Source organism: Garra rufa, chromosome 19 (assembly GCF_049309525.1).
Source record: "Garra rufa chromosome 19, GarRuf1.0, whole genome shotgun sequence".
Lineage (NCBI taxonomy): Eukaryota > Metazoa > Chordata > Actinopteri > Cypriniformes > Cyprinidae > Garra > Garra rufa.
Window position 1 is genome coordinate 7,543,793 of NC_133379.1, and position 26,736 is coordinate 7,570,528.

General features: G+C 36.8%; 1 protein-coding gene across 4 annotated transcripts in view; it reads left to right on the forward strand.

Annotated features, from left to right (window-relative positions):
* Positions 1-26,736, forward strand: part of dacha (dachshund a) — a 196,241-nt gene that overhangs the window by 15,042 nt on the left and 154,463 nt on the right. The window lies entirely within an intron of this gene.

Genomic DNA, 26,736 nt, shown 5'->3' on the forward strand with positions numbered 1-26,736 from the left:
ACGGCTGTCCTGGCTTTCGCCTGACTATAAATCAGGGTCCTCTGTGGCCTGCTGGACTGTCCAGAGTGTGGTTTATGTCAGCCGGGGCAGGAAGGGCCTCCGATCCCATCACTCCACCTCACCTATATCACCCACCCACACACACACAACACTGCCGCCTCTAGAACGGCCAATGGGAACCCTAAACAATGTGTCTGTCAGATATACACACATATGCAGGTATCAGTCGGCTTTGACACTTGCATAATACATATCAGCGTTAGCGTATCTGCAGTATTTTTGAGTTTTAAGTTTTTGTTATTGTGTTTTAGCAGTTGTATTGTCAAGATATACATTAAACTTAAACAGTTAATCCGTTAGAGCAATATAAATTGATAATGTAAACAGTGGACAAGAACGTTGTGACTAATTAGTTGTGTCTGTGCTTTTTATATGTGACCCTGGACCACAAAACTAGTCATAAGTAGCACAGAAATATTTGAAGCAATAGCTAGTATACACTGTATGGGTCCAAATATAGATTTTTTTATGCCAAAAATCATTAGGATATTAAATAAAGATCATGTTCCATGAAGATATTTGATACATACATACATAATTTTTGATTAGTAATATGCATTGCTAAGAACTTTAAAGTGATTTTCTCTAAATTAGGATTGTTTTGCACCCTCATATTCCAGATTTTCAAATATCTCATCATAACTGCTTATTTATTCAGCTTTTAGGTGATGTATACATCTCATTTTAAAGAAGAATTGACCCTAATGACTGGTTTTGTGGTCTAGGCTCACATATGTTTAACATGGTTTTTGTATACAATTCATAGCCCACATATTTTTGTTATATAATCTTCAATTGATTTATTACTGCTTTTATTTAATCCATCAAATAATCAACAGATTAATAAAAAAAGTTGAAACTTGTGGAATTTTGTTTAAACAAAACCTAAACATTTGCTTTTGTTAAGTAGAATAGTTGAGTAATTGACTAATATTTATCAATTCATATTAATGAATCAATTATATTATTGTAAATTGTAGATTATATACATTAAACGAATCAGTTTCATATATTAATATTGTATTTTTTTATTTAAGGCAGATTTATTAATGTAAAAATAATCAGCACATTATAAATAATCGGCAGATTAACCAGTGAGATTTTAGTTGTTTAACTTGTTGAAAGAGATGTTGGACCAGATGTACAAAACTGCACATATTTTATTAAATTACTGAAAATGAAATAGTTTTTTTTAACCCTACTACTCGATTAATCTAACAAGTAATCAAGAGTGATTATCAAAATAGTTGTAAATTGCAGTGCTAGTTGCATATAGTTGTTAGGATAACACTAGACCAGATGTGAGATAACTTTTTAGTAATTGTTTTTGAACTTTTTTTTGTACTTCGAATTGATTAATCGAAAAGTTGTTAGTTGATCAGAGTTGTACATTAGGTACAAATTGTATGGATTATACAGCATTAACATAATTGGCTCTTGTAGTTGTCAGACAAGCATAAATAGCTTTTTTCCTTCAATATAATGGCGTCTTTCTGGGCCGAAAGGATCTCTGTTACGTTTGTTCCGCTCCGAGTGCTGATGCAGCACAAACGCTGTGGTTTTCTCACCACTCTCACTTAATACTGCTGTTAATGAGTAAGTTGATGTAGTTGAACATTTAGTTAATAAATATGTCAGACTTTTACCTCTCTCTCCCTCCCTCTTTCCACTCCTTGTCTCTCTCTTGCAGTTTCCCAGGCTCGCTGAGAAATCGCAATTAGTTTTAGATTTACGCTACGATGACAGACAGTGGTATATAAATAGAGGTTAAACACACAATTTACATATTAATTTCATGATTCATTTAATCAATGATTTATGTGGATATAGATTGCTTTTAATCCGCCTCTCAGCAGCAGCGTTTGCTCTCTCGCTCGCGCTCTTCTCCGCTCTTCACCGAGCATGACAGAATAGAGTGCCGAGCTCTTTCTTTTCCTCCCTCTATCTCTCTCTCCCTCTGTCTCTCTTTCCTCGGAGCTGTTCAGTGGCTCGGAGAGGAATGCGAACGGAGGGGCTCCAAACGGCACTCCTAATTGGTTTAATTTTTCAGTGCGTGCACCGAACCTGACACTCGTTTACTGCGCGCCGCTGTATCTCCTTTCTCTCTCACTCTCCGATCTCCCTCTCGGCTCTCTCTCTCTCTCTCCATTAATAAAAGGGTAATAATCGCTCCGGTTAAAGGGATGGTAATGAGAGCAGTGGTTATGGTGATTGGTGGCGGCGGTTGTGTATTCATAACAGATCTCTCATACTGAGGCAAGAAGGCTGTAATTGAGCCATGATTGAGACACATACGCTCCCCTCCACCGCACACCAACATGGGACCAGCGGGAACGCCGGGGAACTGAACGAAAATGCCTCTGTGGTGGAGGGCACTAAGCATTAGACCATTCTACTTAAAAAGTATGTAGAGAAAACTTTGAAACAAGTTTGAAGTTTGAAACATTGAAGGTTTTGTCATATTTTTGCAAATGCACAGTATTGGCGAGTGCCAATTCACATGACCTTTGGCCTCTGGCTCTGTGATCATTAGTGACCCTGGACCCAAAAAAAAAACAGTCATAATGGTTCATTTTTTGAAATTGAGATTTATACATCACCTGAATAAATAAGCTTTCCATTGATTCCATTGAGTTTGTTAGGATAGGACAATATTTGGCCGAGATACAACTATTTGAAAAACCTGGAATCTGAGGATGCAAAAAATCTAAAATATTGATAAAATGAATGTTCATTTTTTTTAAATTGAGATTTATACATCATCTTGTTAGGATTGGACAAGATTTGGCCAAGATATTTGAAAATCTGGAATCCGAGGGTGCAAAAAAATCTAAATATTGAGAAAATCGTTTTAAAGTTGTCCAAATGAAGTTCTTAGCAATGCACCTTACTAATCAAAAATTTAATTTTGACATATTTACAGTAGAAAATTAACAAAATGTCTTCATGGAACATGACCTTTGCTTAATATCCTAATGATTTTTGGCATAAAAGAAAAATTGACCCATACAATGTATTTTAACCATTGCTACAAATATACCCGTGCTACTTTTGACTGGTTTTGTGGTCCAGGGTCACATTAGAGACTGGCAGATCAGTCAGACCAATATTTGGTCAATTTTTGTTTCTGCTTGCATAATAATTGAATTTAAAATCAATTGATTTACTTATTAAATAATACAATTATTTATCATTTCCAGTCAGGCATTAAAAGTGGCTTTAGCCAATGGAAGTCTTTGGGGTCTGAAGGTTGTAGGATTCTGTAGTTGGCAATTACCAATCATCCTTCATAAGTAAGTTCAAATGTACAGCTGTTTATCTGTTTTGACAGCCTGTATAGTCTCTAAATGTATTTAAACTGAGAAGTCCGTGAATTTTTAATTCACTTTGTATTCAGCATGCTTTGACTTTTGTCCCCTGCATACGGTTCACACTTTATTTTCTTATCGTATTCCACATTTGGCTGAAAAATATATGCGGTACATCCAAATGACAATGGCTAGAGAAAAAACATGTTACTTAAGTGTTTTATCAGAGGATTCAGACAAACAGACCTTTTTCGTAAGTCGTAAATGAAGATTAAAGCTCGTGTTGGCGGAGAAGGAACAAATTGGGATGATTTATTGGCGCTGACATGAACGTGTCACTGCGGGGGGAGACCGGAATAAGAGAGAAAGAGAACGAGAGAGAAAGTGGGGGAGGAAAGGCGAAATACGGAAAGGCGCGAGATAGCTGTTCATCTCGCGGAAGGTAAATAATGGTCTTTAATTATTTGCTGGCGGAGCTGTTGAAAGCTCGGGCTGATACTGTCATTGGGACGATGCAGCTGGTGTGACGTGTGGTTAGGAATGTTAAAGGTGATAATGGTGTGTGTGTGCGCGTGTGAGAGAGCATCGAGGGGATGTATCTCCAGACGCGTATGCGTGTGAATGATGGCTTTGCATGTAATAAAAACACACTGGAATCAAGCGGCAGGTAATAGGGCTGTGTTAACCTACACCCATTTAAGAAAAGCCCCAGGTCCATTGATTGGACGCCCATCAGGCACATATAAATCCATCAGTGCAATCAATAAATGACTCATGATTGAATTGCATCATCATTAGTGTTTATGACACACCATCTCTCCTCATTTAGCCAGAACAAAAACGCTGGAAATGGACGTATTCAATTGGGACGTCATTGCATAGGCCAAAACAGTCGGCCAAAATCTATTGCATGCTTTTTGCTTGCTTTAACTTGATTTTTGAAATATGAAATATGCCATCACCTCTTTAAATCATTTCAACGTATTATCATTATTTGCAAAGCCAGTATCAGTAAATCCACTGTGCAATACATTTCACGTGCTGCTTTCACTATGCAGCCTTATCATGTGAAATATCTCTCTGTAGATAAGAATTCATAAACACGGTAGCAAGAAAAACATGGTTTTGAGTCATAAGTTTAAAATGTCAAGTTAAGGTCCCTTAAAAAAAATCTGTTCAGATTTTAAAAGTCATGTAGTGTATCCCAGCCTTTATGCTCATTCTTCCCCATTCACTTTCAGTGGGCGGCCATTTTTGGCAAGTGTGACTTTGTGGAATTTTGTACAAAATTAAAGCAATTAAAAGCAAACTTCCTGATTAAACATTAAAGCACACTAGTGTGAGAAACTGTGCAAATTTTCATACTTTTTTATCTCATATTGTGAAAATTATTCATAAAAAATGGTCTTTTTACTCACAAAATGAGGTGCCTACTTTCGGATAAATGAGGCCTACGATTAATCAGATGCAAATAGAAACACAAAACCAGTCCTAAATGAAAGAAAACAAGTAGGCAAAACGATTGAATCCAATATTTGGTGATAATATAGCATAATGAGTGATTTATTAGCAATTGTTAGGAGTCCGGTCATTTTTGACCGGGAACACCACAAGTGTGACTTTTTGCAATTTTGTACAAAATAAAAGCATTTAAAAGCAAACTTCCTGATTAATCATTAAAGCACACTAGTGTGAGAAACTGTGCAAATTTTCATAATTTTTTATCTCATATTGTGAAAATTATTCATAAAAAATGCTCTTTTTACTCACAAAATGAGGTGCCTACTTTCGGATAAATGAGGCCTACGATTAATCAGATGCAAATAGAAACACAAAACCAGTCCTAAATGAAAGAAAACAAGTAGGCAAAACGATTGAATCCAATATTTGGTGATAATATAGCATAATGAGAGATTTATAAGCAATTGTTTGGAGTCCGGTCATTTTTGACCGGGAACACCACAAGTGTGACTTTTTGCAATTTTGTACAAAATAAAAGCATTTAAAAGCAAACTTCCTGATTAATCATTAAAGCACACTAGTGTGAGAAACTGTGCAAATTTTCATAATTTTTTATCTCATATTGTGAAAATTATTCATAAAAAAATGCTCTTTTTACTCACAAAATGAGGTGCCTACTTTCGGATAAATGAGGCCTACGATTAATCAGATGCAAATAGAAACACAAAACCAGTCCTAAATGAAAGAAAACAAGTAGGCAAAACGATTGAATCCAATATTTGGTGATAATATAGCATAATGAGTGATTTATTAGCAATTGTTTGGAGTCCGGTCATTTTTGACCGGGAACACCACAAGTGTGACTTTTTGCAATTTTGTACAAAATAAAAGCATTTAAAAGCAAACTTCCTGATTAATAATTAAAGCACACTAGTGTGAGAAACTGTGCAAATTTTCATAATTTTTTATCTCATATTGTGAAAATTATTCATAAAAAATGCTCTTTTTACTCACAAAATGAGGTGCCTACTTTCGGATAAATGAGGCCTACTATTAATCAGATGCAAATAGAAACACAAAACCAGTCCTAAATGAAAGAAAACAAGTAGGCAAAACGATTGAATCCAATATTTGGTGATAATATAGCATAATGAGTGATTTATTAGCAATTGTTTGGAGTCCGGTCATTTTTGACCGGGAACACCACAAGTGTGACTTTTTGCAATTTTGTACAAAATAAAAACATTTAAAAGCAAACTTCCTGATTAATCATTAAAGCACACTAGTGTGAGAAACTGTGCAAATCTGTATAATTTTTAGTTTCATATTGTGAAAATTATTCATAAATTATTTTTTCACTCAAAAAACACGGTACCTACTCTCAGATAAATGAGGCCTATGATTAATCAGATGCAAATAGAAACACAAAACCAGTCCTAAATGAAAGAAAACAAGTTGACAAAAAGAATGAATCCAACATTTGTTGAAAATCTAGCATAATGAGAGATTTATAAGCAATTGTTTGGAGTCCGTCCATTTCTGACCGGGAACACCAGGAGTGTGATTGGGAACTGAACACAACCAGAGGGTTAAACAAAGCGTGTCCAGACCTGTTCCTGGAAGGCCATTGACCTGCATAGTTTAGCTCCAACCATAATTAAACACACCTGAATCAGCTAAATTAAGGTATTCAGGATTACTAGAAACTTCCAGGTGTGTTGGAGCTTTTAAATATTTCTGTTTCAATGGTAGGACTTTGTGATGATACGTTGAAAGGCATGGTTGGAGTGTTTAGGAAACCTGTTTGGAAACAAACATTTTTTCTCTAGTGATGCGCAGTTTACATTCAAAGTCAACGTGAAACAACATTCACAAGCCATTTTACTTTCATAATTTGTATTTTGTAGTGAAAAAGCATACTCAACAAGAAAAATTGGCAGGACAAGACTTTTTGGATCGTGAAACCTGAGTCACACCTGAATGATAATTTGCTAAAACAGGGGTTTTCAAACCTGTCCTGGAGCCTCCCCTGCCCTGCACATTTTGCTTGTCTCTCTCATCTAATACACCTGATTCAAATCATCAGCTCATTAGTAGAGACTGCAAGACCTGAATTGGGTGTGCCTAATAAGGGAGACATACAAAATGTGCAGGGCAGGGGAGGCTCCAGGACAGGTTTGAAAACCCCTGTGCTAAAACAATACCTAAAAGACTAATTGGTTATTAAAGGAGAAGTTCACTTCCAGAACAAACATTTACAGATCATTTACTCACCCCCTTGTCATCCTAGATGTTCATGGCTTTCTTTCTTCAGGATTTCTTGTCATGTAGTGCACTGCTATGGTGCCCGTGAGTTTGAACTTCCAAAATACAGTTTAAATGCAGCTTCAAAGGGCTATTTCGGGTATTATGTCGAAAAACTCCCATCTCATTTTCTTCTCCAACTTCAAAATCATCCTACATCGCTGCAGAAATACTGACCCAGTGTTTACAAAGTGAACGTGCAAAGAACATCAAACGCCCTTCACAAAAAAGCTAAAACAGCGATGTAGGACGATTTTGAAGTTGGAGGAGAAAATGAGATGGGAGTTTTTCGACATACCCTAACTGTCTTGAACCGGAATACACACAGAGCTACACAAGATGAGCAATTGAGGTTAAAAAGTATATAAATTATATAACATTTTTTTTAAATAAAATTACAAGTTGTTTCACTAGATAAGACCCTTCTTCATCGGCTGGGATCATATAGAGCCCTTTGAAGCTGCATTTTGACTGCACCATAGATGTCCACTATATATAGAGAAATACAGAAATGTTTTCCTCAAAAAACATAATTTCTTTACGATTTGAAGAAAGACATGAACAGCTTGGATGACAAGGGGGTGAATAAATTATCTGTAAATTTTTGTTCTGGAAGTGAACTTCTTTAATTGTAATTGAAATGACCTCAGTGGAAAAGGAATGTCTTTCAAGAGGCAAGTAATTTCATTTTGGTGAAAGAGTATGATTTTTTTTTTTTAAATCAGCAATGTTTGTGGATTACTATATGTGACTATGGACCACAAAACCAGTCATAATGGTCAATTTGTTTAAAAATCATCTTGTTTGGCAAAAATTTGGCCAAGATATTTGAAAATCTGGAATCTGAGAGTGCAAAAAAAATCAGAATATTGAGAAAATCGCCTTTAAAGTTGTCCAAATAAAGTACTTAGCAATGCATATTACTAATCAAAATTTAAGTTTTGATATATTTACAGTAGGAAATTTACAAAATGTCTTCATGGAACATGATCATGTACAATCCTAATGATTTTTGGCATAAAAGAAAAAAATATAATTTTGAACCGTACAATGTATTTTTGGCTATTGCTACAAATATACCCGTTTACTTAAGACTGGTTTTGTGATCCAGGGTCACATATACGAGTACTCAAATTCTGCATGCTGTGAGTGTATGTTTTATAAATTTACCACTCTGCAAAAAGAAGTACCCTCAGCGCCAGTGATTTGCCAGACTGGCACCAGGCATGCTGGCATGGGCACAGACTGCGAGTCATAGGAGAGCTGTTCGCACACCCTTACCTGCCGTAAAACCCAGCCCAAAAACCCAACCGCAGACACGATCCACCTTTTATGAGCCCCGTGCAGCTCATAACACACAGCGGCTACACATGGGAAAGTGTGAGCGTGCGCGTGCGTGTGCGTGCGTTTTTGGCAAATGCGTATCCCGGGATGCTCGCACGGCCGTGCTAATATCTCTCGTAACCATTTCAGCTCATTAATTTTCCCCTCAAAGTTTCCTTCAGTCCCCCCTTGCGCAGGGTATACGGTGCCTCTTTGATATTCAGAGTGTGTCGAGCCGTTTGGACGAGGAGAGCTCTCTGAATAGACACAGCTCAGAGTTTAATAACTCTAAAAGAGGACTGATGCGTTTGGTACAGCTGTACGGCGAAACATATGAAGTGGAGTTATCTGGTGTTAACTTTATCTGATCTGGCGTACGAACGGTTATCTCGTCGTCCAAGTCAGCAATGTGGGGGACACCAGACTACGCAAGCTTGCTGCGAAAACACTCTCTTACATGCATTTTTCAATGCATCACAATCACAAACATTCAGAGATGCATCAAGTAATGTTAATCAGTTCAAACTGTTTTACGCATCTCAGAATTCACTAACCGACAGAGATGCACGTATAACTGAATTGTATGAAATGCATATTTGTGTTTCTCAGCATGTCACAAACACTCAGAGATGCTTTAACTAATGTGAATAATGCATACATGCATTTTTTTGTTTTTTCAGCATGTTCAAAACCCACAGATGCATCAACTAATATGAATTGCTTTCAAATGTACACAAACACACATTTTTCAGCTTGTCTCATACATTCAGAGATGCATCAAGTGACATAAATCAGTCTGAATTGTTTTACACATAGGTATTTCGCAAAAGTTTTTGGACAGTAAGATTTTTAATATTTTAAAAATTGTAAGATTTTCAGTCTATTTTTAAGATTTTTTATATTCTATTCTGCTCACCTAGCCTACATTTATTTGATCCAAAATACAGCAAAAGCAGTAATTTTATGATTAATATTGTGATTTTTGTTTTTTACTATTTAAAATAACTGCTTTCTATTTGAATATATTTTAAAATGTAATTTCTTTCTGTGATCAAAGCTATATTTTCAGCATCATTACTCCAGTCTTTATTGTCACATGATCCTTCAGAAATCATTCTAATATTGCTGTTCTAGAAACATTTTTATTATTTTTTATCAATATTTAAAAGAGTTAATTGGATTTATCATCACAAAAGTGATGATAAAGCCATTTATAATGTTACAGAAGATTTTTTTCTGATAAATTCTGTTCGTCTGAACTTTATATTCATCAAAGAAACCTAAAAAAAATCTTCTCAGCTGTTTTAAACATAATACATGTTTTTTTGAATGGCAAATCAGAATATTAGGATTATGTGACTGGTAATGATGCTAAAAATTCAGCTTTGAAATCTCAAGAATAAATTACATTTTAAAATATATTCAAATAGAAAACAGTTATTTTAAATAGTAAAAAATATTTCAAAATTTTTGCTGTACTTTAGATCAAATAAATGCCGGCTTGGTGAGCAGAAGTGACTTCTTTAAAAAACATTAAAAATCTTACTGTGCAAAAACTTTTGACTGGTAGTGTACATTTTTACATTACATGCATTTTCTGTAAAATGTTATAAAAAAGTTATAAAATATCTTGCATCCACACACATTTTTATCTAATGTCACAAACATCTAGTGATTCATAAAATACCGTGCATCCGTTTGAAATGCTTTCCACTAACACGCATTTATCAGCATGTCACAAACACTTACAGATGCATCAAGTACCGTGAATCGGTCTAAAATATTTTGTGCATACATGTTTTTTTCAGCACATCAGACACTCTGAGATGCATCAAGTAAAGCAAATCACCTGAAATCTCTTGCATGCATCCACATGCATTTTTTTCTGCATGTTGTAAACATCCAGTGATCCATAAAGTGAGATACATCAAGCAACATATGAATCAGATCTTCAGAGCACAGAGCATATAAATGCACGTTTTGTTCACCTCGCACCTTCTCGTCCAACTCCAGCGCACCCATCCTCAGCATCTGAAGGACACCAGAGTCATAAACATATACATACGTGGCATCACCCACTGACACATCCCTATGCACAGCATTGCATGGGAATGAAAGCGTGTGTATTTGAGCAGAAGCGCATGGTAAAATGGGCCGGTGAAGAAGCGGGTCAGGGTTAGTGTATACGCAAGGTCACGTTTAAAACACACGGGTTGGAAGGGCCCATAAATCAGCCTGCGCATACGGCTGCCCTCCGCACTGCCTGATTTAACACCTGCGCCCAGACCTTCCTTGTCAGGCCCGGCATTCTTTATTACCCGCCTCTGCTCACTATAGCAGCAGCGCAGATAGAGTTCACCTTTGAAAGAGCCGCAGTAACTCTCTCTCTCGCGCACGCTGGTGTGCTATCTATCTCCTTTCTCTTTTCCTCTCTGCCCTATGGTCACAGTTCAGGGAGTGGTCAGATATGCGAAGGTAGAAGGGGAGACGGTCACGTACAGGAAATTGACCATTTAATGCTTCCTTTTTGTAAAACTGAAAGCGGAATGCAACTGCGTTCACACGTGTGGTTGGTGGTCTTGAACTGTTTATTCTGGGATTTTTTGTGATATTGAGGAGAAGTTCAAACTGCACTGGCACTTTTGACAACATGTCGTGCAGTGGGACATGCAATACTATCTACACTCACAGAAAAAGCTGTCTTTGGGGCGGTACCTTTACAAAAGAGTGCATATTGGTACCTTAAAGTACCTAAAAGGTACAAAAACAGTACCACACCACACCAGACAGCTTTTGTACCTTATTTTCTGAGAGGTTTAATTAGCACTGTGCTAATGATTTACACTTTTTAATTTAAACTGATTATGCAAGCCGTTTTCATAACCTCATATTCATTCAGCTATACTGAGTGCATATACAGGAAATTGACCTTTTAGTGCTTCCTTTTTTAAAAGCAGAATATGAGTGGGTCAGTGCATTGCATGCACGTGCATTTGTTTGGTCTTGAACTGTTTTGAACTGTAAGTTGCTGATAGTGTCTAGTATTTTTGGCGAGTTGTTTTGCGCTCTCTAGAAGAAAAGTTCAGCATGCATTTGTGTCTTAAGTATCACGGGTATATTTGTAGCAATAGCCAACAATACATTTGTATGGGTCAAAATGATTGATTTTCTTTTATGCCAAAAACCATTAGGAAATTTAGATCATGTTCCATGAAGATATTTTGTAAATTTCCTACCGTAAATATATCAGAACTTAATTTTTGATTAGTAATATGCATTGCTAAGAACTTCATTTGGACAACTTTAAAGGCGATTTACTCAATATTTTGGGATTTTTTTTGCACCTTTTTGCGAATTCCAGATTTTCAAATAGTTGTTTCTCAATTTCAAAAAAATTGATTCTTATGACTGGTTTTATAGTCCAGGGTCACATTTGTTTAGTAGACATCCCTTAATTAAAATTAACTATGGTAATACTACAAATAAAGCCAATAAAACATGGTTAATATAGTTAAACCATGTTAACCACAAATTAACCATGGTATTTGTAGTAGTTCAGTTCGACAAAAAACATGGTTTCTACACGTTTGCTATATTTGTCAGGGATGTGAGTTGCAGTAAGACATGCAACACATTTTAAACAGTATTTGCTAGTTATTTATAATTAACATGTATGTAGTTTTAATGGTCTCATTCCAATTTAGACACTAAATAGAGGGCATGTAAAGGAAATAGACAATGTAATGCCTCCTTTTTGTAAAATAGAAAGCAGAATGTAACTGTTGCATCAGGCATGTTGGGTCCTGCAGTCCATTTTGGCCTAAGTCTGGAAAAAGCAAAAAGAGATTAAAATGGTGAAAGCTTTTGATCACATTGTATTCACTATTAATTAACTATTAAAGGATTACTCCACAAATTCCTGATAATTTACTCACCCCCATAACAGATATTCATGTCTTTCTTTCTTCAGTCGCAAAGAAATACATTTTTTGAGAAAAACATTCCAGGATTTTTCTCCATATAGTGGACTTCAATGGTGCTCAATGGATTGAAGGTTAAAAATGCAGTTTCAAATGGCTTTAAACAATCCCAGGCGAGGAATAAGGGCCTTATTTAGCAAAACGATCAGTCATTTTCTTCAATAAATTAATATTTATACACTTTTTAACCACAAATTGCTCGTCTTGTCTAGCTCTGCAATGCGAATGCGTACTCTGTGCACTCCGGTTCAATACAGTTAGGGTATGTTGAAAATCTCATTTTCTCCTCCAACTTCAAAATCACCCTACATCGCTGCTGAAGTACCGACCCAGTGTTTTCAAAGTGAACGTCCAAAGAAGATCAAATGCCCTTTACAAAAAAAGGTAAAACAGCGAGGTAGATTTTGAAGTTGGAGGAGAAAATGAGATTTCGACACAGCCTATGTCTTAAACCAGGGCGCACAGAGTACGCCTGGGTATCGCAAAGCTAGACAAGATGAGCATTTGTGGTTCAGCGTATAAATATTAATTTATTTAAGAAAATGACCTCAGGTGGGATCGTTTAGAGCCCTTTGAAGCTGAATTTAAGCTACATTTTGGAAGTTCAAACTTGCAGGCACCATTGTAGTCCACTATATAGAGAAAACTCCTGAAATGTCCAGAAAGACATGAACATCTTTGATGACAAGGGGGTGAGTAAATGATCAATGAATTTGAACTAACTATTAACTATGATTTTTGCCTCAGTAAACTCCTAATTAATAGTTAGTAAGCTAGTTGTTAAGTTTAAGTATGGGGTCATATTAATCTAAAATATGGTCAGGCAGAATAAGGCATTAATATGTGCTTTATAAGTACTAATAAACAGCCAATATGCTAGTAATATGCATGTTATTAAGCAACTTGCAAGTGAGATTTGTATTATATATTTGTCAAAACATTTAATGCAGAAATTGAGCTGTAAAGTTCTCAAGCTCAACTTTGAGGCAGAACTCAAAGTGAACAAACACCAAAAGTTTTCAGCATGTCCAAACGTACATTTTTCAGGTCATCGCTCCGAGCAGTCGCAAATATCTTCCGTCTTCTTTGACAAATCAGGATCTGGGTTATAATGTATGTTAAATAATAGAGCTCACCGGAGGTCGGGTCTTTGCTCTTTTGTCATCTGTAATAGAATCTTCTTTGCTCTCATTTCTTCTGCTGTCGCCAGGCCGGAGGGGCCCGAGGGGGCCTCAGGGGGACAGCGTGTAAGAGATGGACTCTGTAGCCAGGGGCCCGGAGTACTAAAATGCAAATGTAGTTTTTGATGGATGAAAAAGTTGGCCATGGAATGATGGATCGTAAGAGTAATGAGAATTTAACAGAACACAACTACACGGGGCGAGCGGAACAACTCAGTGGCAGTTTGAGATTAACTTTTGTTATTTATTCGAATCTGTTCAAGTTACAGTTTTAAACCAAAGCAATTACTGTAATTTAAACATGCTTAACAGACAATGCATGAAGTCAAAAAATCTGAAGCCTGTTTTCAACTTTTTTAACGCAGTATTGAAATATTTCATGCCACAGCAAGCTCATGCCGCCCAGTACGCCCACAAAGCGCTTTTGTGCGTGTGTGTGTGTGTGTGTGTGTTCCTCGCTCGACTTGTCAGGTCCTCCCTAATAGCAGCTTTACGAATAAGTCTCAAACATCTGACCACTTTGTCATAATGCGAACGTGCTTGTCAGCAGGTCTGTGAATGTCTTACAGGATAGTTTAATTATAACGTCAGGCCGCGATACGCATTCTCCGTCGACTGACTGGCAGGTAGTCGCTCCGCCCGCCGTTCCGAGACTGGGAAGAAAAAGAGAAAGTCGGTACTGTTTGATTACCGTACCTCTACGGTCCGTGGGCTACAATTGTTCTCGACGAAGCAAAATGCGAACGCTACCGTTAAAAGAACTTCGGCAAAATTCCTGTCACAGATGTAGCAGTTTCACGCCTCTCCTGTCAAGAGCCTCTCGCTTCAGTGCCGTTTCCGTCCAAAATGTAGTCCTTAGCATTGTTCGGCATTTCTTCCTCAACAATAGTTCTCAAAATGATGAGTGCTATTATTTGCCTGCTAACACTGACACATAATTGGATGGTGTCTCCCTTAATCTGAGCTGTTAGGCAACAGCGTTGTCAAAACGCTGAACAAGTTATGAGATTAATTTCCTATAGAGCATTGTGAGCTTGTCACTCACAAAGTGCTCATGAATTATTTTAGGGGCGCGCAGAAAGTTTGCACGTCACCTCGAGACGAGTTCAGAAAGATTCGCCTTTCAAATAAGTCGCTCGGTGAGGGCAGTTGCCAAGCAGATTACAGTTTGTGCTTGGCAAATTGATTATTATAAGGTTGCGACAACTGCTATCTTCGTATTTACCACAAAGCTACGCTTAAATATTAATGTGAAATGATGTCATTATAAAGTCAGTACATTGTCACAAGCTTAAAATTTAATTACCAGTCCAGCTCCGCACTGTAAAGTTTCATAAACTGTTGAAAGACTAAGAGTGACAGTGATTTTACCACAGTTAAGGGGAGTTTTAGGGAAGACACAGAGCAGCAGATGCAAAAAGATATAGTACGACAATGCTCAGTAAGTAATTACATTCATTAATAATAATTAGCTTCAATAAACAATTAGATTTTTTTTATTTTCTAAAGGAAATTTCAGTGGTGCTCCAAGTGGAAAAAAATGTGACTCTGGACCACAAAACCAGTAATAAGTAGCACAGGTATATTTGTAGCAATAGCCAACAATACGTTGTATGGGTCAAAATTATTATTATATTATTTTTCTTTAATGCCAAAAGCCATTAGGACATTAAGATCATGTTCCATAGACATATTTTGTAAATTTCCTACCCTAAATATAGCAAAACTTACTTTTTGATTAGTAATATGCATTGCTAAGAACTTAATTTGGACAACTTTAAAGGCGATTTGCTCAATATTTAGATTTTTTGCACCCTCAGATTCTAGATCTCTATCGTAACAAACCATGCATCAATGGAAAGCCCATTTATCCATTTTTTTATTTAGAAAAATTGACATTTATGACTGGTTTTGTGTAATTTTATAGAATGCTCACGCTGCTTTTTTCCATACAGTGAAAGTGAATGGCCACTGTGTGCTATATTCCAAGTGTTTTGAATTGATATGATAGCTTTGTGAACAGACCAAAATTTAAGATGATTTAAAATGATTATGAAACTCTCTTCCCACAATCAGTTTCATAAAAGTTTTTATACAAACACTTAAATGTTAACGTCAATGGAAAGCTTATTTATTCAGCTTTCAGATGAAAAAAATCTAAAAAAAATCTCCCCTTACGACTGTGAAAAAAAAAGTCAGAATGTTGCATTAAAATAAATGCATAAAAGGATGCCAAAAAATCATTAGGATACTAAGTAAAGATCATGTTCCATGAAGATATTTTGTAAATTTCCTACCGCAAATATGTCAAAACTTAATTTTTGATTAGTAATATGCATTGCTAAGAACTTAATTTGGACAACTTTAAAGGCGATTTGCTCAATATTTTTATTTTTTGCACCCTCAGATTCTAGGTCTCTATCGTAACAAACCATGCATCAATGGAAAGCCCATTTATCCATTTTTTTATTTAGAAAAATTGACACTTATGACTGGTTTTGTGTAATTTTATAGAATGCTCACGCTGCTTTTTTCCATACAGTGAAAGTGAATGGCCACTGTGTGCTATATTCCAAGTGTTTTGAATTGATATGATAGCTTTGTGAACAGACCAAAATTTAAGATGATTTAAAATGATTATGAAACTCTCTTCCCACAATCAGTTTCATAAAAGTTTTTATACAAACACTTAAATGTTAACGTCAATGGAAAGCTTATTTATTCAGCTTTCAGATGAAAAAAAAAAAAAAAAAAATCTACCCTTACGACTGTGAAAAAAAAGTCAGAATGTTGCATTAAAATACATGCATAAAAGGATGCCAAAAAATCATTAGGATACTAAGTAAAGATCATGTTCCATGAAGATATTTTGTAAATTTTCTACCGCAAATATGTCAAAACTTAATTTTTGATTAGTAATATGCATTGCTAAGAACTTCATTTGGACAACTTTAAAGGTGATTTTCTCAATATTTCGACATCCTTAGATTCCAGATTTTCAAATAGTTGATCATTTTAATTTGAAAAAATTCACCCTTATGACTGGTTTTGTGGTCCAGGGTCACATTTGGACTCTTAATCCCCCCCCCCCAAAATTTTTAATGTTGAGTTCAAATAAATAAATAAATAGATAAATGTATGAATTTTCACTTTCAAAAAATTGACCCTTATGACTGGTTTTGTGGTCCAGGGTCACATATTATAAAAAAAATACATGCACCAGATTACTAAAGTTAAATTACCCTTTTGTGCTGACGTTAAGCAGTGCATGTCACGTTTAAACTCTATAGACATCGTAAATCACTAATTTATAACATTTAATTGACTGACGCTTGTGCAGTAAACCAGAATAACCCATTTCCACACATTATCCAACCACAGTTGATCATGAATAGTGTACAGCCCCTCCTCTGGGAATTCCAACGTAACGTTTAAAGTACAATTATACCTAAAAATTGTCTGGTTCTCATCTTGTTGTTTCTCTCTTTTTTCTCATGTGGCGATCCTTCCTGTCCGTTCCCGGGTTCCTCCCGTCAGGTAAGTGCATAGAACCACACTCACACATCCCAAACATCTGATCTGGCACCTTCTGAGACACGCGGCGAGTTAGGAATGCAGAAAGAGACACGGGAAGGTCATGATGTCACAGCCTGAAAAATGTGCCATTGATAGGGGTTAAGAGAAATGTCCACTTCACACACGGCCGCTCATGAGAGGGCCGCGAACAGCGCTCCTTTTTTTAGAAACAGGTGCTGCATCGCATTTCTCCCCTCAGGCCTCCTGCAGCAGATAATGCACGCCATGACATTTGGTCCGGCTTAATACACCTCTTTGTCACAATCGCCGGCGTAATTGTCTTCTATAGAGCGGCATGCTTTTAATTAAAGTGAGTGGTAGGCTCTGACAGAAATGATTTATTTCATGCACTCCGCTATCGGGTCGCGCGCAAGCACGCATACGCGCGCAGCCGCAAACACGCACGCCTCCGAGTGTCTCGGCGCACGGGGCAAATTAATTACAGCAAATCAAATTAAACAACGCCACCAAATCACACTGTCTATCTGTGTGTGCCGTGGCAGCCCCAACAAGAAGTTTATTAAAACGAAGCAGGAAAACGAAGGAGAGAATGAAGCGTGGAGAAGAAGCGGCGACGCTTGGATGGAGAGGGCGACTCAATTAGGGAATTAATGCATCGTGTTTGAAGTATGGAAGTGAGAATCTCACCGACTGTTGGTTGCGTGTGAGAAGGTGTCCTCTTTTCAGAGTTCTCATTTCAGCAATTTTGTTTTTTAAAGCACTTTTCGGCTTTCCAAAGTCGCATTAACACAATTGATTAGAAGGCCGTACGCGATGCAGTCCAGCTGAATGCACACCAAATGTTTAATTGTCTTAAGGGACCTAAATTAGCCCAGTTCCTTCCCAAAGCTTTGTCTCGGATCGATCTCAGGAAAAAGAAGAACTCGCTAGATGCATTCGTTCCTTCTGGCTTAAATATACCTATTTCTTGTCATCTGTGTTCGGTGGCTGAACAATTGCGCTCTTAAACAATAGCCTTTCTTTGCTCCAACAGCACTGTGTTTGAAAACATCCTGTTATTCGTTTCAATGTTATAAAAGTTAATTAATTGTCCCATCCTGTCTGCTTGGGAGGTACAAATGCAGGACTCGGAAAAAGTGATTAAAGCGCTGCAGAACAGCATGAAAAACAAACAGCTATCTGTCATTTGAGGTTTAGATCTTTGTGCGCCGGGTTTTGGTGATGGCTCTCGACAGCGATGGAGGAAATAATTCGATTAAAAAAGAAAAAGTAATCAAAGTCTTTGTTTCGCAAGTATTGGAGTCAAGTCGAGCGAGGACCTTAATTTAAGCTAAATAAATCATGCAAACTTTTATTACTTTATACATTATATTTTGTCATAAAATATGACTTCTAAGACTTGCAGTTTAGCAATATCAATTTCATAAATCTTACTTGAAACATAAATGGCTATATGTTGGGCTTGTTGCTAGAAGCAAAACCATTTGTCAATTAAACTGTTCATTTAAACTCATTTATTTTTTTTTCTCCATGCATTTGTTTTCTTCCATGCATTGGCTGTGACAGTTGACCTATTTAAATGAAAATATCCCTGATAGTTCTTAGATTTGTCAGCTCACTTCAGAAACTGTATAGAAAAGTTTTTATTTAAGGGGAGACACTGCAGGCAAAAACACTTTTTTCATGCACCTGTCAAGTTTGAGATTTTGGGCTTTTTGGTTTTTCAGACTAGTGGAAAGAAAACATCCAAAAGACACTGTTAAGTGCTTCTGTTATAGCACTTTATAGCACTTTTAAAATACATATTTTTAAAGACCGTTTTCTCAAAATGAATTTTTTCTCCTACACTGAGCCATAAATCCCCACTTCAGTAGCACTTACACACACCAAACTTTACATTTTTATTCCTGAATATCTCCTGAAGGTTTTTACAGAGGGATTTGTTCATATATAATTTGCTTGATTTTATTCCCCGCCAAAAATCTGCCTGTTCTAAGTATTTTCTGAATTATGGAGAAATCCAAAATTGCTTCTGTAAAACCATTTGACACTAATATGTCAAAAAAAAATCAAGAATTTATCCAGTGTTTAGATTTTTGTACTAGAAATGTATGCAGATTGGTGCATATTTCATTAAACAATGCCTCATTTGCATATTACAACCTAACATTGTAATACAAAAAATGTTTGCAATTAACAATGTAATCAATCAACTGAGTAAGTAAGGTTATAACTATTAGTTAATGTTTTACACTATTCACCTGCAGTGTCTCGCCTTAAATATTTACTTTTTTTATATTATGAATCATTTTTTTGATATTAACCCTACAAGATTGATCATGTGTCACATTTTTTCATTGTTTTAGCTATTTGTTATAGCAATATCATTGCAATAACATTGGAAAATGTGTGATCCCCAACCACAAAAACTTTGTCTTTAGTAGCATGAGTACATTTGTAGCAATAGCCATACAATACAGTTTTTCTTTTATGCCCAAAATCTTTAGGATATTAAGTAAAGGTGATGTTCCATAAAGATATTTAGTAAATTTCCTACCGTAAATATATCAAAACTTAAGTTTTGATTAGTAATATGCATCGCTAAGAACTTCATTCAGACAACTTTGAAGGTGATTTTCTCAATATTTAGATTTTATTCCACCCTCAGATTTCAGATTTTTAAATAGTTGAATCTTGAATAGTTGGAAAATTGACTCTTATGACTGGTTTTGTGGTCCAGGGTCACATATGTAAATATGTAACAAATAACACTGCAAACTGTTCCTTATTCATATCGAGCATTTCTATATAAGTTTAAGTGTGTTTTTCAACCAGAGGAGAGTACGATTTTTTTTCACTCCTCTCATGGTGAATTTTTCTCTTGTTTCTTGTTGCTGTACTGTGCGCGCAAAATGAAAGATTCTCTCTTTTGGGCCACTCCTGTGATTTTTAATTAAATAAGGGTCATGTGTATAGTCCACCTCCCACGTTTAAAGGAATTTAATCTGGAGTCAGGACACAAGTGTGTGTATGTGTGCCAGTGTGTGTGCGTCCCTCAGTCTCAGCCATGTCACTCATAGCTGTGACCCGCCGTACCCCAGGGCTGTGCGGGTCGGTGTGAATGGAGCCGTGTGTGTGTGTGTGAGTGTGTGTGAGATTGAAAGTGAGACAGACTTGCACCTGCACCCTTAATAAATGTAGTCAAGCAGCATGGACATCTCTCTTATTCCCCCTGTGTGTGTGTGTGTGTGTGTGTGTGTGTGTCTTGTACACAAACACGCATTCAGGTCTTTTACTGGTATGACTTTCCCACTGTTATATTAGTGATATAAAGTGTTTTTTCCCCACCATATGTGAGATCCTGGACCACGAAACCAGTCTTAAGGAGCACAGGTATATTTGTAGCAATAGCCAAAATTTTTCTTTAATGCCAAAAATCATTAGGATATTAACTAAAGATCATGCTCCATGAAGACATTTTGTAAATTTTCTACCACAAATATATCAAGACTTAATTTTTTATTAGTAAGAACTTAATTTGAACAACTTTCGATTTCGATTTTTTTGCACCCTCGGATTCAAGACTTTCAAATAGTTTTTTTCTAACACACCATACATCAATGGAAAGCTTATTTATTCATTTTTTTATTTTGAAAAATTGACACTTATGACTGGTTTTGTGGTCCAGGGTCACATATTCACGTTGTTGTCTTTTGTAGAACACAAAATGAGAGATTTTACAGAATGTTCGCGCTGCTCTTTTCCATACATTGAAAGTGAATGGCCACTGTGTGCTATATTCCGAGTGCTTTGAATTGATATGATAGCTTTGTGAACAGACCAATATTTAGGACAATTTAAAATGATTATGAAACTCACTTCCCACAATTACTTTCATAAAAGTTTTTATACAAACACTTAAATGCTGAGATGTGTACTAGAAATCTTGTAGCTTTCTGCATATGCCATTAAATTGCAGGTTTTAAAGATTTATGCTCATAACATTGGTGTAAAGATTTAATTAAAAGCAAAGACTATGAAATGCATGTAATTCAAACAAGGCAATTATTTCAATTTTATGCTGACGCCATTACCATAGAGACCTGCGTCATGTCGACCCCCCCCCCCCACTTCCCACCCCTCCGTACACGAATACACTTCATTTAGCCTGTAGTTTATGCTGATCAATGGTTGGCAATTACAGCTCAAACCTTTTGAAAACCTTTCGAGTGAGAGAGACACAGAGAGAGAGAGACAGAGAGAGTATTATTGAAAACTCCTGAACAAATACTGTGTAATTGGCTCGGGCCAGCAGGGTAATTGGCTTGTTCAAAGTGGGGAGAAAAAAAAAGGAAAGCGGAACTCATAGAGGAGAAAGTCAGGGGAAATGTTAATATTGCACTATTGCTTAAAAATTATGATGACATCAGCAGCGAGCGGCGGTAAGGTGAGCGCGGATGGAGTGTCGACTTCAGACAGCAGCAGGTAAATAAGCATATCATTAACAAAGGATTGTTAGCGTGTATTTTTCTCAGGGGCTAATGTATTCAAAGAGGTGAGCGGAGTGGAGGAAGAAAGGCGGTTTTGCGCTGAAGTGTCACTATTGGAGTGGAGGAATAAAGGACTAAGTAATATCGCGCTGAATAAGGGCTTCTGCTCTCTCCGGAGGTCAGGGCCTCCCTGGTGGCCGGGTACGAATGGGGGGGTGCTGATAGCAGGCCGTGCCACGAAATAATTACTTAACACTGGATAAACAAAGAGAGTCTCGTACGTAAACACACACAAACTTTGTACTTGCACAATAAAACAATGCTTACACTGCCAGTGATACGACAAACTAGCGCACAACTTTTGTAGACACAGTGTAACACTGTTCAAATATATCTGCTACATTGCAAAAGGTCATTTTTTTTGGTGATATATTTTTTAAATATCAAGGATATCATTTCATAGGATAGTATTCAGATAATATATCTGTTATTAATTATTTGTAATTAAAAAAAAAAACTTTTTTACACTTTTGGTCTCACTATACCACACTAAATTCAGTAGATTTGTCTTATATATAAATAGTGCATTTATCTAGCTTTTTAATCACAAAAAAAAAAACATTTTGATTGGAATTATTTTATTATTTTTATATACAGTCAAACCAAAATGTATCTAGTGTCTGAATTATTTTGGCTTTGAAGCATGATTTTTAATCACAAAACAAAAGAAACATTTTGACTAGAAAATTATGTTTTATTATTTTATATATACAGTCAACCCAAAATGTATTCAGACCCCTTCAACATTTCTCACATTATCACAGTTTTTCACTATAGTTTAGAAAATTGTTATTAAATATGACAAGAACTCAAGAGTTAAACTGTGTCAGAACAATGTCGGATAACTTATAGAAAGGTATGTAACAAAACATGCTCAGTGTCAAATCAAATTTTTGGTCCCAAATATTACTCGTAGTCTACTGTATGAAACATTTTTAATTGTGTCCTGCACCCACTAGTAAAAAAAATATTAAAAAAAATATATCTAGTGTCTGAATAATTTTGGCTTTGAAGCATGATTTTTAATCACAAAACAAAAGAAACATTTTGACTAGAAAATTATGTTTTATTATTTTATATATACAGTCAAACCAAAATGTATTCAGACACCTTCAACATTTCTCACATTATCACAGTTTCTCACTAAAGTTTAGAAAATGGTAATAAAATATGACAAGAACTTAAAAGTTAAACTGTTTCAGAACAAATTCATCTTGATAACCACAAATGAATTACAATCAAAACCAAAATGTATTCAGACCCCTTCAACATTTCTCACATTATCACAGTTTTTCACTATAGTTTAGAAAATTGTTATTAAATATGACAAGAACTCAAGAGTTAAACTGTGTCAGAACAATGTCGGATAACTGATAGAAAGGTATGTAACAAAACATGCTCAGTGTCAAATCAAATTTTTGGTCCCAAATATTACTCGTAGTCTACTGTATGAAACATTTTTAATTGTGTCCTGCACCCACTAGTAAAAAAAATATAAAAAAATATATCTAGTGTCTGAATAATTTTGGCTTTGAAGTATGTTTTTTTAATCACAAAACAAAAGAAACATTTTGACTAAAAATTATTTTTATTGTTTTATATATACAGTCAAACCAAAATGTATTCAGACACCTTCAACATTTCTCACATTATCACAGTTTCTCACTAAAGTTTAGAAAATGGTAATAGAATATTACAAGAACTCAGAGTAAACTGTGTCAGAACAATGTCAGATAACTTTGATAGAAAGGTATGTAACAAAACATGGTCAGGTCAAAGTGTCAAATCAAATTTTTGGTCCCAAATTTGACTCGTAGTCTACTGTATGAAACATTTTTGGGTATAATATGTCACGGTTTACTTTATTTTTCTATCTTACATAAATGAACTGTAGTGTCCTGCACCCACTAGTAAAAAAATATTAAAAATGATATCTAGTGTCTGAATAATTTTGGTTTGACTCTCTATATAAAGTATTTATATATACTCCAAACTATCAAACCATAGTTTTCCTTATGCTCCTGGTCTCTCGGTCAGACCCACACCTCATTCATGCATTCGAAGCCGGCTACACGTATTAAACAGAAAGAGAGAGAGAGAGAGAGAAAAAAGGGAGACAGGGGAGGCTGTATTAGTTTTGACCTCCTCTGGGTGAGCTGAGAAAAAGAGAGATTTGATTAAATGGATGCCCAGGGGTCGTGACCCTGTCTAAACACACTGCAGCCCTCAGCATTAATCAAATAATCCTCCAGAAATGTTGACCAGTGCGACACTCCCCACCTTCCCCATGCATATACACAACCTGGGGATTTAAGAGTGTCTGTGTGTGTGTGTGCAAGTGCAAACAGCAGCCTGGGTCTAAAAAAATACCACGGAATTCGTGCCACCTATTTTTCACACAGTCACAGTTTCCCTAAAGGTGAAGGACTATGTATTATATAAGAGGAAGAATGAAGAAACTTAAGCATAAGAAATCATATCTCATGAGGAGGAAACCGAAAAAGAAATATACAGATAATAAATATTAAAGATTAACGAGAGCCAGTCATGAAAAATTGTCTTTACACCTCAACTTCTACAGTAAGACAAGATAAAAGAAAGCCAGCATCCTACTCTGCTGTCCAGCACCCAAAAGCCAACAAATGCAGGTTTTTAGCAAGATAAAAGAGGCAGTGTTAGACTACATATTCTGAAAAGGACATGGACATAGGTCATCGTGTGCTAGTCACACAATAGGAATTAGCCAGGCCAAAAATGCGTCCCGATTCTTTTCGCCACTGAGTGGCTTCTGACAATGGATGCTGTCTGCCTGCCGCAGGCCAACAGAAATTAGAGCAAAGACCAGCGCTGTCAAGTGTCAGAGCGAGAGAGCCGGACCTTTTGTGATGTTTCCAGTGAGATTAGGGAAAGTGCGCTTCATTGAGACCTCGGATTTATCAGTAATTATCACGCCGCTGCTTCCACACAAACCTAAGCCTTCTGGGGGCGAACGGGGGTGGCGGCTCGCTCCCCGTTGCATTTTATTTTCATTAATCATAGACATGTGAAGTCTTAACTAAGCCCCCCCGATGCTGGCGGACTATTGGCATTCTCACTGACTGGACCCAAGTATGCGACACAAAAAACGGCGGGGCGGTATGCATGAGAATATTGTCGGCCCGAATAGCCGCCCCATTGGTGTGCATTCATTCTTCTTTTATTTGGGTGCAGGAGCCGAGGTGGGGGGGGTGGTGGGTTGTAGTTAGAAGGGCTAATGTGGGTGAATTACGAGGGAAAACCTCTGCAGCTGAAGGCCTGAGAGAGAATGGAAGTCAACGGGAGAATAATGGCTGGTGTGACAGTCACGCCTGGGGCAATTCGTCTGTCCTCTGTGCATGCCGCTCACTAAACAGTTAAAGATTCACGAGAGGAAGGCGAGCGCGTGTGCGCGTAACAGCTCCCTGGGTAATAGGACTACGGCGCAATCGCTGGAACAACAAGGTTATTCTTCAGGACGTTATTATGACATCTGTGTGCTAGTTAAACAGCTTGCGAATATGCTGATAAAACTGGGAGCTAATTTACAGTGCCATAAAGCCAACTTCACCTTCAGTTATTATCTGAAAATATTTATTACGGACTGTTAAAAAGTCTGAAATTAAATGCTTTATGGCCATTTATTCACAAACGTAAAGCAAGCACTGGCCCCTACGCTTATTACGAGGCTGCTGTTTGTTAAAAACAAACTGGAATAATATAGATAAGAGCATGGTGCGAGGGAAGGGAAATTTCTGCGCTCTTGGGTAAACACGGCTGCAGAATCAATTCACTAATCTGTCCATTCTCTCTGATTGAGGCCCGGTGCAGGAAACACAACGTGTTCACCCTTTTCCTGTCTAACCTTTCTCCTTTATATATAGAGTGAAGGCGCTCGTGAAAGTCTGAGGTCATTTATGTTTTGCTCAGCACTTGTGATCCCTTAGCAGAAGAGCTTGAGTACCAGGAACCTCCGGCTATTTCGCTGTAGGCCAACCTGTAGGTGCATCGAGGCCTGTGAAAATTACACTCCATGTTATCATAAAACTCTACCAAGTTCTCTCCACTGCTTAAAACGCTAATTAAAAAAAAAGTGTCGCAAATTGAAAGCGATACGAGAGATACCCCTTTGATATTCGCAGATATCAGTTAGTTCTGCTTACATAAGCTCGCATAAACACCGCGCTGACTTCTATCTCTGCCTGACAGAGTTTCCTACGAAAGAACATAGTTTCCCCGAACATGCGAGAGGGGGAGAGTGAGACTTCTGTGAAAGACAAGAGAGATTATGCTAATCAGAGCGCTTTTTGATTCTACATCCCCGGGGGTTACTCCCGCAATGGTTATTTACTTATCGCGCCATCCAGATAACTGGGCAAGATAATGGCCCACACTACATATCACTGGCTTCATTTCACCACTAATCCTCTTCCCCTCCAGAGTCGATTCCTCTTTTGTCCAAGTAATGAGCTGTAAAATTTAATAATTCACTTTTTCTTTCTTGTGTGGAGTCACTCCCGATCTGTGAAGTTAGTCTTCAACTTAGCGACTAAATAGCGACTGGAAATGCGAGGGTTACAAACTGTTTAAGTTTTCCCCTTTCGTAAGCTTTCTAACTTCTGTTGGATCTCCTCAGAAGACCATATGTGAACCTGGACCACAAAACCAGTCTTAAGTAGCACCGGTATATTTGTAGCAATAGCCAAAAATTAGGGCTGTCAGTTTAATGTGGTAACTTAATTAATTAGTTATGAAAAAATAACGCTATTCAAATATTTTAATCGCCCCAGACCTGTACATCATCTTATATTTCATATAGTAGACTGTTGACAAATATGATGCAGGGCAACAACTCCATTAATGCAGTTATGCCCTAAAAGTTCAAACATTGGTGCAATTTGTCTCATATTTATATATATCACATATCATGCGATATCACATGGACAGCAGGAGCAATATGACACAAGTGCTGATTTTGTCCCGATCTATCACAAATACAAAAATATTCAATGTGATT